Raw genomic sequence first — 12982 nt, 5'->3', positions numbered from 1 at the left:
AAAAAAAATTCTATTTACTCTTAGCACATAGGCTAATGTACTAGAATACAATTCAATCCAGTGACTCAAGTTGACATCTCCTCTAATTGGAGAAGTTAACTTTCCATCTTTTCTTCTTCATCAGGCCCAGGCTGCCATGATAACTTCTCCTGACCATGACAAATCTCTGCAGAGTTTGCGGAGTAGACATCTTTAGCACCTTGCTTTTCCAGCTCCCTCTTTTACTATTCTACACCCTCTCCTCACACTTCAGACCCTGCCTCCCCTTTAAAAGTACTTTCCACTCCTTTACCTATCACCATGCCTGTAGCTGCCCCAGATGCCCACATTCCTGTACTTGCTATGTTGTAAAGTACTCCCCCAAATACTGTACTCCACTCCAGAAATAATAGTGTCTTAACTATAGTTACTCCAAAAGTATTAGTTTTATACAGTGCCCCAGAAGGTTTTCCACACATGAATCTTTCCATTGTGTGCCCTACACAGTAATTTTGTCCCCTTAGTGGCATGAAGACAGTAATAGTGTCCTCTAAATGCCTCCACATAGGTGTCTAGGAAAACTTGAGTGCCTTTCCCTGTAAAGCTTTAAACGAGCCCCAATTAGCTACGTAAACACTAATTGGTATTATGGCAGGTTCTATGTATGTACTATTGCTAATGCTATGTATGTTCCATAGCTGGGACTGTTAGCGCTTTTATTTTATACAATTGGTAACTAGGAGATTCCTTCCAACAAATTGGCTACTCTTACTGGGTAGACGTAAATTATGTAGCCTAAACCAAGCCCCCTCCGCCTTAACTTCCTGGCTCAGCTGCACTAGAATCAGAGGGGGAGAAAACATGGCTGCAGCCCAAGAAAAGAATATAGCGATTTTCTATTTAATTTGTCATGGTCTACAGTTGTGATATAAGATAAAAGAAGAAAATAAAAAAAGGAGATTATGTTAGGTTTTGTTGGTTGTTATTTTTTGGGTTTGGAGTCTGTGCTGAGTGTTACTTTAATTGATTAGTAAATTGAGACCTGGTGCAAGACCTCCTTTACCTTTTGTCACTTATCGTAGGAAGATTAACTGAGGCTCTTGGTACCACTTACGAAAGTAATATTTATGTGGCTTTCATTTTAAAGTTTGTCCAATCTCTAGATATTGACTGTCCAATGCAAAAAACGGTGTGGTCTTGCACAAGGAAAGGGGTTTTTGCTCCTTGAAGGCTAGTGTCTGTATAGGGGTAGGGTGATTGTCCACTCACCAATCAGCATGCTAGAAGCAAGCATGACAGCATCTTTGGAACAAATGTGCTGTGATGGCCGAGTGGTTAAGGCGTTGGACTTGAAATCCAATGGGGTTTCCCCGCACAGGTTCAAATCCTGTTCACAGCGTTGTCTATCTCTGTTTACCCTTTAATAAAACGGGGAGGCATTGTCAAGCTTATGCTTGGCACCTTGGCTCCTGGGAGCATATGAGTCTCCTATACTGATTCTAACTTCACGTCTTGTCGTTCCAATTTTCAGTATTCTGTGAGCTGGTTACATGCGAAGCAAATAGCTATGTCTTTTTTTCATTGTGAAATACAATAGCTTGCACCTCAATAGAAATCTAATCGCAATGAAGAGTGGAGTATTGTGTAAAAACAAGCAATTTAACGAAAGTAAGAGAACACAAGAATTCAAAAAGATAGGTCCCACCGAGATTTGAACTCGGATCGCTGGATTCAGAGTCCAGAGTGCTAACCATTACACCATGGAACCCTCCACAAGAACTTGTTGATGATGGCTATCCGCAGCTTGTCAAATTGAACGTTGTTAGGGCCTACTTAGAGGAGACCGAAAAAAAATTCTATTTACTCTTAGCACATAGGCTAATGTACTAGAATACAATTCAATCCAGTGACTCAAGTTGACATCTCCTCTAATTGGAGAAGTTAACTTTCCATCTTTTCTTCTTCATCAGGCCCAGGCTGCCATGATAACTTCTCCTGACCATGACAAATCTCTGCAGAGTTTGCGGAGTAGACATCTTTAGCACCTTGCTTTTCCAGCTCCCTCTTTTACTATTCTACACCCTCTCCTCACACTTCAGACCCTGCCTCCCCTTTAAAAGTACTTTCCACTCCTTTACCTATCACCATGCCTGTAGCTGCCCCAGATGCCCACATTCCTGTACTTGCTATGTTGTAAAGTACTCCCCCAAATACTGTACTCCACTCCAGAAATAATAGTGTCTTAACTATAGTTACTCCAAAAGTATTAGTTTTATACAGTGCCCCAGAAGGTTTTCCACACATGAATCTTTCCATTGTGTGCCCTACACAGTAATTTTGTCCCCTTAGTGGCATGAAGACAGTAATAGTGTCCTCTAAATGCCTCCACATAGGTGTCTAGGAAAACTTGAGTGCCTTTCCCTGTAAAGCTTTAAACGAGCCCCAATTAGCTACGTAAACACTAATTGGTATTATGGCAGGTTCTATGTATGTACTATTGCTAATGCTATGTATGTTCCATAGCTGGGACTGTTAGCGCTTTTATTTTATACAATTGGTAACTAGGAGATTCCTTCCAACAAATTGGCTACTCTTACTGGGTAGACGTAAATTATGTAGCCTAAACCAAGCCCCCTCCGCCTTAACTTCCTGGCTCAGCTGCACTAGAATCAGAGGGGGAGAAAACATGGCTGCAGCCCAAGAAAAGAATATAGCGATTTTCTATTTAATTTGTCATGGTCTACAGTTGTGATATAAGATAAAAGAAGAAAATAAAAAAAGGAGATTATGTTAGGTTTTGTTGGTTGTTATTTTTTGGGTTTGGAGTCTGTGCTGAGTGTTACTTTAATTGATTAGTAAATTGAGACCTGGTGCAAGACCTCCTTTACCTTTTGTCACTTATCGTAGGAAGATTAACTGAGGCTCTTGGTACCACTTACGAAAGTAATATTTATGTGGCTTTCATTTTAAAGTTTGTCCAATCTCTAGATATTGACTGTCCAATGCAAAAAACGGTGTGGTCTTGCACAAGGAAAGGGGTTTTTGCTCCTTGAAGGCTAGTGTCTGTATAGGGGTAGGGTGATTGTCCACTCACCAATCAGCATGCTAGAAGCAAGCATGACAGCATCTTTGGAGCAAATGTGCTGTGATGGCCGAGTGGTTAAGGCGTTGGACTTGAAATCCAATGGGGTTTCCCCGCACAGGTTCAAATCCTGTTCACAGCGTTGTCTATCTCTGTTTACCCTTTAATAAAACGGGGAGGCATTGTCAAGCTTATGCTTGGCACCTTGGCTCCTGGGAGCATATGAGTCTCCTATACTGATTCTAACTTCACGTCTTGTCGTTCCAATTTTCAGTATTCTGTGAGCTGGTTACATGCGAAGCAAATAGCTATGTCTTTTTTTCATTGTGAAATACAATAGCTTGCACCTCAATAGAAATCTAATCGCAATGAAGAGTGGAGTATTGTGTAAAAACAAGCAATTTAACGAAAGTAAGAGAACACAAGAATTCAAAAAGATAGGTCCCACCGAGATTTGAACTCGGATCGCTGGATTCAGAGTCCAGAGTGCTAACCATTACACCATGGAACCCTCCACAAGAACTTGTTGATGATGGCTATCCGCAGCTTGTCAAATTGAACGTTGTTAGGGCCTACTTAGAGGAGACCGAAAAAAAATTCTATTTACTCTTAGCACATAGGCTAATGTACTAGAATACAATTCAATCCAGTGACTCAAGTTGACATCTCCTCTAATTGGAGAAGTTAACTTTCCATCTTTTCTTCTTCATCAGGCCCAGGCTGCCATGATAACTTCTCCTGACCATGACAAATCTCTGCAGAGTTTGCGGAGTAGACATCTTTAGCACCTTGCTTTTCCAGCTCCCTCTTTTACTATTCTACACCCTCTCCTCACACTTCAGACCCTGCCTCCCCTTTAAAAGTACTTTCCACTCCTTTACCTATCACCATGCCTGTAGCTGCCCCAGATGCCCACATTCCTGTACTTGCTATGTTGTAAAGTACTCCCCCAAATACTGTACTCCACTCCAGAAATAATAGTGTCTTAACTATAGTTACTCCAAAAGTATTAGTTTTATACAGTGCCCCAGAAGGTTTTCCACACATGAATCTTTCCATTGTGTGCCCTACACAGTAATTTTGTCCCCTTAGTGGCATGAAGACAGTAATAGTGTCCTCTAAATGCCTCCACATAGGTGTCTAGGAAAACTTGAGTGCCTTTCCCTGTAAAGCTTTAAACGAGCCCCAATTAGCTACGTAAACACTAATTGGTATTATGGCAGGTTCTATGTATGTACTATTGCTAATGCTATGTATGTTCCATAGCTGGGACTGTTAGCGCTTTTATTTTATACAATTGGTAACTAGGAGATTCCTTCCAACAAATTGGCTACTCTTACTGGGTAGACGTAAATTATGTAGCCTAAACCAAGCCCCCTCCGCCTTAACTTCCTGGCTCAGCTGCACTAGAATCAGAGGGGGAGAAAACATGGCTGCAGCCCAAGAAAAGAATATAGCGATTTTCTATTTAATTTGTCATGGTCTACAGTTGTGATATAAGATAAAAGAAGAAAATAAAAAAAGGAGATTATGTTAGGTTTTGTTGGTTGTTATTTTTTGGGTTTGGAGTCTGTGCTGAGTGTTACTTTAATTGATTAGTAAATTGAGACCTGGTGCAAGACCTCCTTTACCTTTTGTCACTTATCGTAGGAAGATTAACTGAGGCTCTTGGTACCACTTACGAAAGTAATATTTATGTGGCTTTCATTTTAAAGTTTGTCCAATCTCTAGATATTGACTGTCCAATGCAAAAAACGGTGTGGTCTTGCACAAGGAAAGGGGTTTTTGCTCCTTGAAGGCTAGTGTCTGTATAGGGGTAGGGTGATTGTCCACTCACCAATCAGCATGCTAGAAGCAAGCATGACAGCATCTTTGGAACAAATGTGCTGTGATGGCCGAGTGGTTAAGGCGTTGGACTTGAAATCCAATGGGGTTTCCCCGCACAGGTTCAAATCCTGTTCACAGCGTTGTCTATCTCTGTTTACCCTTTAATAAAACGGGGAGGCATTGTCAAGCTTATGCTTGGCACCTTGGCTCCTGGGAGCATATGAGTCTCCTATACTGATTCTAACTTCACGTCTTGTCGTTCCAATTTTCAGTATTCTGTGAGCTGGTTACATGCGAAGCAAATAGCTATGTCTTTTTTTCATTGTGAAATACAATAGCTTGCACCTCAATAGAAATCTAATCGCAATGAAGAGTGGAGTATTGTGTAAAAACAAGCAATTTAACGAAAGTAAGAGAACACAAGAATTCAAAAAGATAGGTCCCACCGAGATTTGAACTCGGATCGCTGGATTCAGAGTCCAGAGTGCTAACCATTACACCATGGAACCCTCCACAAGAACTTGTTGATGATGGCTATCCGCAGCTTGTCAAATTGAACGTTGTTAGGGCCTACTTAGAGGAGACCGAAAAAAAATTCTATTTACTCTTAGCACATAGGCTAATGTACTAGAATACAATTCAATCCAGTGACTCAAGTTGACATCTCCTCTAATTGGAGAAGTTAACTTTCCATCTTTTCTTCTTCATCAGGCCCAGGCTGCCATGATAACTTCTCCTGACCATGACAAATCTCTGCAGAGTTTGCGGAGTAGACATCTTTAGCACCTTGCTTTTCCAGCTCCCTCTTTTACTATTCTACACCCTCTCCTCACACTTCAGACCCTGCCTCCCCTTTAAAAGTACTTTCCACTCCTTTACCTATCACCATGCCTGTAGCTGCCCCAGATGCCCACATTCCTGTACTTGCTATGTTGTAAAGTACTCCCCCAAATACTGTACTCCACTCCAGAAATAATAGTGTCTTAACTATAGTTACTCCAAAAGTATTAGTTTTATACAGTGCCCCAGAAGGTTTTCCACACATGAATCTTTCCATTGTGTGCCCTACACAGTAATTTTGTCCCCTTAGTGGCATGAAGACAGTAATAGTGTCCTCTAAATGCCTCCACATAGGTGTCTAGGAAAACTTGAGTGCCTTTCCCTGTAAAGCTTTAAACGAGCCCCAATTAGCTACGTAAACACTAATTGGTATTATGGCAGGTTCTATGTATGTACTATTGCTAATGCTATGTATGTTCCATAGCTGGGACTGTTAGCGCTTTTATTTTATACAATTGGTAACTAGGAGATTCCTTCCAACAAATTGGCTACTCTTACTGGGTAGACGTAAATTATGTAGCCTAAACCAAGCCCCCTCCGCCTTAACTTCCTGGCTCAGCTGCACTAGAATCAGAGGGGGAGAAAACATGGCTGCAGCCCAAGAAAAGAATATAGCGATTTTCTATTTAATTTGTCATGGTCTACAGTTGTGATATAAGATAAAAGAAGAAAATAAAAAAAGGAGATTATGTTAGGTTTTGTTGGTTGTTATTTTTTGGGTTTGGAGTCTGTGCTGAGTGTTACTTTAATTGATTAGTAAATTGAGACCTGGTGCAAGACCTCCTTTACCTTTTGTCACTTATCGTAGGAAGATTAACTGAGGCTCTTGGTACCACTTACGAAAGTAATATTTATGTGGCTTTCATTTTAAAGTTTGTCCAATCTCTAGATATTGACTGTCCAATGCAAAAAACGGTGTGGTCTTGCACAAGGAAAGGGGTTTTTGCTCCTTGAAGGCTAGTGTCTGTATAGGGGTAGGGTGATTGTCCACTCACCAATCAGCATGCTAGAAGCAAGCATGACAGCATCTTTGGAACAAATGTGCTGTGATGGCCGAGTGGTTAAGGCGTTGGACTTGAAATCCAATGGGGTTTCCCCGCACAGGTTCAAATCCTGTTCACAGCGTTGTCTATCTCTGTTTACCCTTTAATAAAACGGGGAGGCATTGTCAAGCTTATGCTTGGCACCTTGGCTCCTGGGAGCATATGAGTCTCCTATACTGATTCTAACTTCACGTCTTGTCGTTCCAATTTTCAGTATTCTGTGAGCTGGTTACATGCGAAGCAAATAGCTATGTCTTTTTTTCATTGTGAAATACAATAGCTTGCACCTCAATAGAAATCTAATCGCAATGAAGAGTGGAGTATTGTGTAAAAACAAGCAATTTAACGAAAGTAAGAGAACACAAGAATTCAAAAAGATAGGTCCCACCGAGATTTGAACTCGGATCGCTGGATTCAGAGTCCAGAGTGCTAACCATTACACCATGGAACCCTCCACAAGAACTTGTTGATGATGGCTATCCGCAGCTTGTCAAATTGAACGTTGTTAGGGCCTACTTAGAGGAGACCGAAAAAAAATTCTATTTACTCTTAGCACATAGGCTAATGTACTAGAATACAATTCAATCCAGTGACTCAAGTTGACATCTCCTCTAATTGGAGAAGTTAACTTTCCATCTTTTCTTCTTCATCAGGCCCAGGCTGCCATGATAACTTCTCCTGACCATGACAAATCTCTGCAGAGTTTGCGGAGTAGACATCTTTAGCACCTTGCTTTTCCAGCTCCCTCTTTTACTATTCTACACCCTCTCCTCACACTTCAGACCCTGCCTCCCCTTTAAAAGTACTTTCCACTCCTTTACCTATCACCATGCCTGTAGCTGCCCCAGATGCCCACATTCCTGTACTTGCTATGTTGTAAAGTACTCCCCCAAATACTGTACTCCACTCCAGAAATAATAGTGTCTTAACTATAGTTACTCCAAAAGTATTAGTTTTATACAGTGCCCCAGAAGGTTTTCCACACATGAATCTTTCCATTGTGTGCCCTACACAGTAATTTTGTCCCCTTAGTGGCATGAAGACAGTAATAGTGTCCTCTAAATGCCTCCACATAGGTGTCTAGGAAAACTTGAGTGCCTTTCCCTGTAAAGCTTTAAACGAGCCCCAATTAGCTACGTAAACACTAATTGGTATTATGGCAGGTTCTATGTATGTACTATTGCTAATGCTATGTATGTTCCATAGCTGGGACTGTTAGCGCTTTTATTTTATACAATTGGTAACTAGGAGATTCCTTCCAACAAATTGGCTACTCTTACTGGGTAGACGTAAATTATGTAGCCTAAACCAAGCCCCCTCCGCCTTAACTTCCTGGCTCAGCTGCACTAGAATCAGAGGGGGAGAAAACATGGCTGCAGCCCAAGAAAAGAATATAGCGATTTTCTATTTAATTTGTCATGGTCTACAGTTGTGATATAAGATAAAAGAAGAAAATAAAAAAAGGAGATTATGTTAGGTTTTGTTGGTTGTTATTTTTTGGGTTTGGAGTCTGTGCTGAGTGTTACTTTAATTGATTAGTAAATTGAGACCTGGTGCAAGACCTCCTTTACCTTTTGTCACTTATCGTAGGAAGATTAACTGAGGCTCTTGGTACCACTTACGAAAGTAATATTTATGTGGCTTTCATTTTAAAGTTTGTCCAATCTCTAGATATTGACTGTCCAATGCAAAAAACGGTGTGGTCTTGCACAAGGAAAGGGGTTTTTGCTCCTTGAAGGCTAGTGTCTGTATAGGGGTAGGGTGATTGTCCACTCACCAATCAGCATGCTAGAAGCAAGCATGACAGCATCTTTGGAACAAATGTGCTGTGATGGCCGAGTGGTTAAGGCGTTGGACTTGAAATCCAATGGGGTTTCCCCGCACATGTTCAAATCCTGTTCACAGCATTGTCTATCTCTGTTTTCCCTTTAATAAAACGGGGAGGCATTGTCAAGCTTATGCTTGGCACCTTGGCTCCTGGGAGCATATGTGTCTCCTATACTGATTCTAACTTCTTGTCGTTCCAATTTTCAGTATTCTGTGAGCTGGTTACATGCGAAGCAAATAGCTATGTCTTTTTTTCATTGTGAAATACAATAGCTTGCACCTCAATAGAAATCTAATCGCAATGAAGAGTGGAATATTGTGTAAAAACAAGCAATTTAACGAAAGTAAGAGAACACAAGAATTCAAAAAGATAGGTCCCACCGAGATTTGAACTTGGATCGCTGGATTCAGAATCCAGAGTGCTAACCATTACACCATGGAACCCTCCACAAGAACTTGTTAATGATGGCTATCCGCAGCTTGTCAAATTGAATGTTGTTAGGGCCTACTTAGAGGAGACCGAAAAAAAATTCTATTTACTCTTAGCACATAGGCTAATGTACTAGAATACAATTCAATCCAGTGACTCAAGTTGACATCTCCTCTAATTGGAGAAGTTAACTTTCCATCTTTTCTTCTTCATCAGGCCCAGGCTGCCATGATAACTTCTCCTGACCATGACAAATCTCTGCAGAGTTTGCGGAGTAGACATCTTTAGCACCTTGCTTTTCCAGCTCCCTCTTTTACTATTCTACACCCTCTCCTCACACTTCAGACCCTGCCTCCCCTTTAAAAGTACTTTCCACTCCTTTACCTATCACCATGCCTGTAGCTGCCCCAGATGCCCACATTCCTGTACTTGCTATGTTGTAAAGTACTCCCCCAAATACTGTACTCCACTCCAGAAATAATAGTGTCTTAACTATAGTTACTCCAAAAGTATTAGTTTTATACAGTGCCCCAGAAGGTTTTCCACACATGAATCTTTCCATTGTGTGCCCTACACAGTAATTTTGTCCCCTTAGTGGCATGAAGACAGTAATAGTGTCCTCTAAATGCCTCCACATAGGTGTCTAGGAAAACTTGAGTGCCTTTCCCTGTAAAGCTTTAAACGAGCCCCAATTAGCTACGTAAACACTAATTGGTATTATGGCAGGTTCTATGTATGTACTATTGCTAATGCTATGTATGTTCCATAGCTGGGACTGTTAGCGCTTTTATTTTATACAATTGGTAACTAGGAGATTCCTTCCAACAAATTGGCTACTCTTACTGGGTAGACGTAAATTATGTAGCCTAAACCAAGCCCCCTCCGCCTTAACTTCCTGGCTCAGCTGCACTAGAATCAGAGGGGGAGAAAACATGGCTGCAGCCCAAGAAAAGAATATAGCGATTTTCTATTTAATTTGTCATGGTCTACAGTTGTGATATAAGATAAAAGAAGAAAATAAAAAAAGGAGATTATGTTAGGTTTTGTTGGTTGTTATTTTTTGGGTTTGGAGTCTGTGCTGAGTGTTACTTTAATTGATTAGTAAATTGAGACCTGGTGCAAGACCTCCTTTACCTTTTGTCACTTATCGTAGGAAGATTAACTGAGGCTCTTGGTACCACTTACGAAAGTAATATTTATGTGGCTTTCATTTTAAAGTTTGTCCAATCTCTAGATATTGACTGTCCAATGCAAAAAACGGTGTGGTCTTGCACAAGGAAAGGGGTTTTTGCTCCTTGAAGGCTAGTGTCTGTATAGGGGTAGGGTGATTGTCCACTCACCAATCAGCATGCTAGAAGCAAGCATGACAGCATCTTTGGAACAAATGTGCTGTGATGGCCGAGTGGTTAAGGCGTTGGACTTGAAATCCAATGGGGTTTCCCCGCACAGGTTCAAATCCTGTTCACAGCGTTGTCTATCTCTGTTTACCCTTTAATAAAACGGGGAGGCATTGTCAAGCTTATGCTTGGCACCTTGGCTCCTGGGAGCATATGAGTCTCCTATACTGATTCTAACTTCACGTCTTGTCGTTCCAATTTTCAGTATTCTGTGAGCTGGTTACATGCGAAGCAAATAGCTATGTCTTTTTTTCATTGTGAAATACAATAGCTTGCACCTCGATAGAAATCTAATCGCAATGAAGAGTGGAGTATTGTGTAAAAACAAGCAATTTAACGAAAGTAAGAGAACACAAGAATTCAAAAAGATAGGTCCCACCGAGATTTGAACTCGGATCGCTGGATTCAGAGTCCAGAGTGCTAACCATTACACCATGGAACCCTCCACAAGAACTTGTTGATGATGGCTATCCGCAGCTTGTCAAATTGAACGTTGTTAGGGCCTACTTAGAGGAGACCGAAAAAAAATTCTATTTACTCTTAGCACATAGGCTAATGTACTAGAATACAATTCAATCCAGTGACTCAAGTTGACATCTCTTCTCTAATTGGAGAAGTTAACTTTCCATCTTTTCTTCTTCATCAGGCCCAGGCTGCCATGATAACTTCTCCTGACCATGACAAATCTCTGCAGAGTTTGCGGAGTAGACATCTTTAGCACCTTGCTTTTCCAGCTCCCTCTTTTACTATTCTACACCCTCTCCTCACACTTCAGACCCTGCCTCCCCTTTAAAAGTACTTTCCACTCCTTTACCTATCACCATGCCTGTAGCTGCCCCAGATGCCCACATTCCTGTACTTGCTATGTTGTAAAGTACTCCCCCAAATACTGTACTCCACTCCAGAAATAATAGTGTCTTAACTATAGTTACTCCAAAAGTATTAGTTTTATACAGTGCCCCAGAAGGTTTTCCACACATGAATCTTTCCATTGTGTGCCCTACACAGTAATTTTGTCCCCTTAGTGGCATGAAGACAGTAATAGTGTCCTCTAAATGCCTCCACATAGGTGTCTAGGAAAACTTGAGTGCCTTTCCCTGTAAAGCTTTAAACGAGCCCCAATTAGCTACGTAAACACTAATTGGTATTATGGCAGGTTCTATGTATGTACTATTGCTAATGCTATGTATGTTCCATAGCTGGGACTGTTAGCGCTTTATTTATACAATTGGTAACTAGGAGATTCCTTCCAACAAATTGGCTACTCTTACTGGGTAGACGTAAATTATGTAGCCTAAACCAAGCCCCCTCCGCCTTAACTTCCTGGCTCAGCTGCACTAGAATCAGAGGGGGAGAAAACATGGCTGCAGCCCAAGAAAAGAATATAGCGATTTTCTATTTAATTTGTCATGGTCTACAGTTGTGATATAAGATAAAAGAAGAAAATAAAAAAAGGAGATTATGTTAGGTTTTGTTGGTTGTTATTTTTTGGGTTTGGAGTCTGTGCTGAGTGTTACTTTAATTGATTAGTAAATTGAGACCTGGTGCAAGACCTCCTTTACCTTTTGTCACTTATCGTAGGAAGATTAACTGAGGCTCTTGGTACCACTTACGAAAGTAATATTTATGTGGCTTTCATTTTAAAGTTTGTCCAATCTCTAGATATTGACTGTCCAATGCAAAAAACGGTGTGGTCTTGCACAAGGAAAGGGGTTTTTGCTCCTTGAAGGCTAGTGTCTGTATAGGGGTAGGGTGATTGTCCACTCACCAATCAGCATGCTAGAAGCAAGCATGACAGCATCTTTGGAACAAATGTGCTGTGATGGCTGAGTGGTTAAGGTGTTGGACTTGAAATCCAATGGGGTTTCCCCGCACAGGTTAAAATCATGTTCACAGCGTTGTCTATCTCTGTTTACCCTTTAATAAAACGGGGAGGCATTGTCAAGCTTATGCTTGGCACCTTGGCTCCTGGGAGCATATGAGTCTCCTATACTGATTCTAACTTCTTGTCGTTCTAATTTTCAGTATTCTGTGAGCTGGTTACATGGGAAGCAAATAACTATGTCTTTTTTTCATTGTGATATACAATAGCTTGCACCTCGATAGAAATCTAATCGCAATGAAGAGTGGAGTATTGTGTAAAAACAAGCAATTTAACGAAAGTAAGAGAACACAAGAATTCAAAAAGATAGGTCTCACTGAAATTTGAACTCTGATGGCTGGATTCAGAGTCCAGAGTGCTAACCATTACACCATGGAACCCTCCACAAGAACTTGTTGATGATGGCTATCCACAGCTTGTCAAATTGAACGTTGTTAGGGCCTACTTAGAGGAGACCGAAAAAAAATTCTATTTACTCTTAGCACATACGCTAATGTACTAGAATTCAATTCAATCCAGTGACTCAAGTTGACATCTCCTCTAATTGGAGAAGTTAACTTTCCATCTTTTCTTCTTCATCAGGCACAGGCTGCCATGATAACTTCTCCTGACCATGACAAATCTCTGCAGAGTTTGCGGAGTAGACATCTTTAGCACCTTGCTTTTCCAGTTCCC

The 12982-nt window shown here is 40.9% G+C and overlaps 13 non-coding genes across 13 annotated transcripts; 7 read left to right on the top strand and 6 right to left on the bottom strand.

Annotated features, from left to right (window-relative positions):
• The first annotated feature begins 1296 nt into the window (after positions 1-1296).
• Positions 1297-1378, top strand: TRNAS-UGA. Its single transcript has one exon. It is a non-coding gene; the product is annotated as a tRNA-Ser (tRNA).
• Positions 1379-1675: 297 nt separating this feature from the next.
• TRNAQ-CUG lies at positions 1676-1747 on the bottom strand. The gene has a single exon. It is a non-coding gene; the product is annotated as a tRNA-Gln (tRNA).
• Positions 1748-3121: 1374 nt separating this feature from the next.
• TRNAS-UGA lies at positions 3122-3203 on the top strand. The gene has a single exon. It is a non-coding gene; the product is annotated as a tRNA-Ser (tRNA).
• A 297-nt stretch (positions 3204-3500) lies between these two features.
• On the bottom strand, positions 3501-3572 carry TRNAQ-CUG. Its single transcript has one exon. It is a non-coding gene; the product is annotated as a tRNA-Gln (tRNA).
• A 1374-nt stretch (positions 3573-4946) lies between these two features.
• TRNAS-UGA lies at positions 4947-5028 on the top strand. Its single transcript has one exon. It is a non-coding gene; the product is annotated as a tRNA-Ser (tRNA).
• A 297-nt stretch (positions 5029-5325) lies between these two features.
• TRNAQ-CUG lies at positions 5326-5397 on the bottom strand. Its single transcript has one exon. It is a non-coding gene; the product is annotated as a tRNA-Gln (tRNA).
• A 1374-nt stretch (positions 5398-6771) lies between these two features.
• Positions 6772-6853, top strand: TRNAS-UGA. The gene has a single exon. It is a non-coding gene; the product is annotated as a tRNA-Ser (tRNA).
• Positions 6854-7150: 297 nt separating this feature from the next.
• On the bottom strand, positions 7151-7222 carry TRNAQ-CUG. Its single transcript has one exon. It is a non-coding gene; the product is annotated as a tRNA-Gln (tRNA).
• Positions 7223-8596: 1374 nt separating this feature from the next.
• Positions 8597-8678, top strand: TRNAS-UGA. Its single transcript has one exon. It is a non-coding gene; the product is annotated as a tRNA-Ser (tRNA).
• Positions 8679-8970: 292 nt separating this feature from the next.
• Positions 8971-9042, bottom strand: TRNAQ-CUG. The gene has a single exon. It is a non-coding gene; the product is annotated as a tRNA-Gln (tRNA).
• Positions 9043-10416: 1374 nt separating this feature from the next.
• On the top strand, positions 10417-10498 carry TRNAS-UGA. The gene has a single exon. It is a non-coding gene; the product is annotated as a tRNA-Ser (tRNA).
• Positions 10499-10795: 297 nt separating this feature from the next.
• Positions 10796-10867, bottom strand: TRNAQ-CUG. The gene has a single exon. It is a non-coding gene; the product is annotated as a tRNA-Gln (tRNA).
• A 1374-nt stretch (positions 10868-12241) lies between these two features.
• Positions 12242-12323, top strand: TRNAS-UGA. The gene has a single exon. It is a non-coding gene; the product is annotated as a tRNA-Ser (tRNA).
• The last annotated feature ends 659 nt before the right edge of the window (positions 12324-12982 follow it).

This window comes from Bufo bufo, chromosome 1 (genome assembly GCF_905171765.1).
Source record: "Bufo bufo chromosome 1, aBufBuf1.1, whole genome shotgun sequence".
Classification (NCBI taxonomy): Eukaryota; Metazoa; Chordata; class Amphibia; order Anura; family Bufonidae; genus Bufo; species Bufo bufo.
This window is presented reverse-complemented; position numbering and strand designations above follow the sequence as displayed.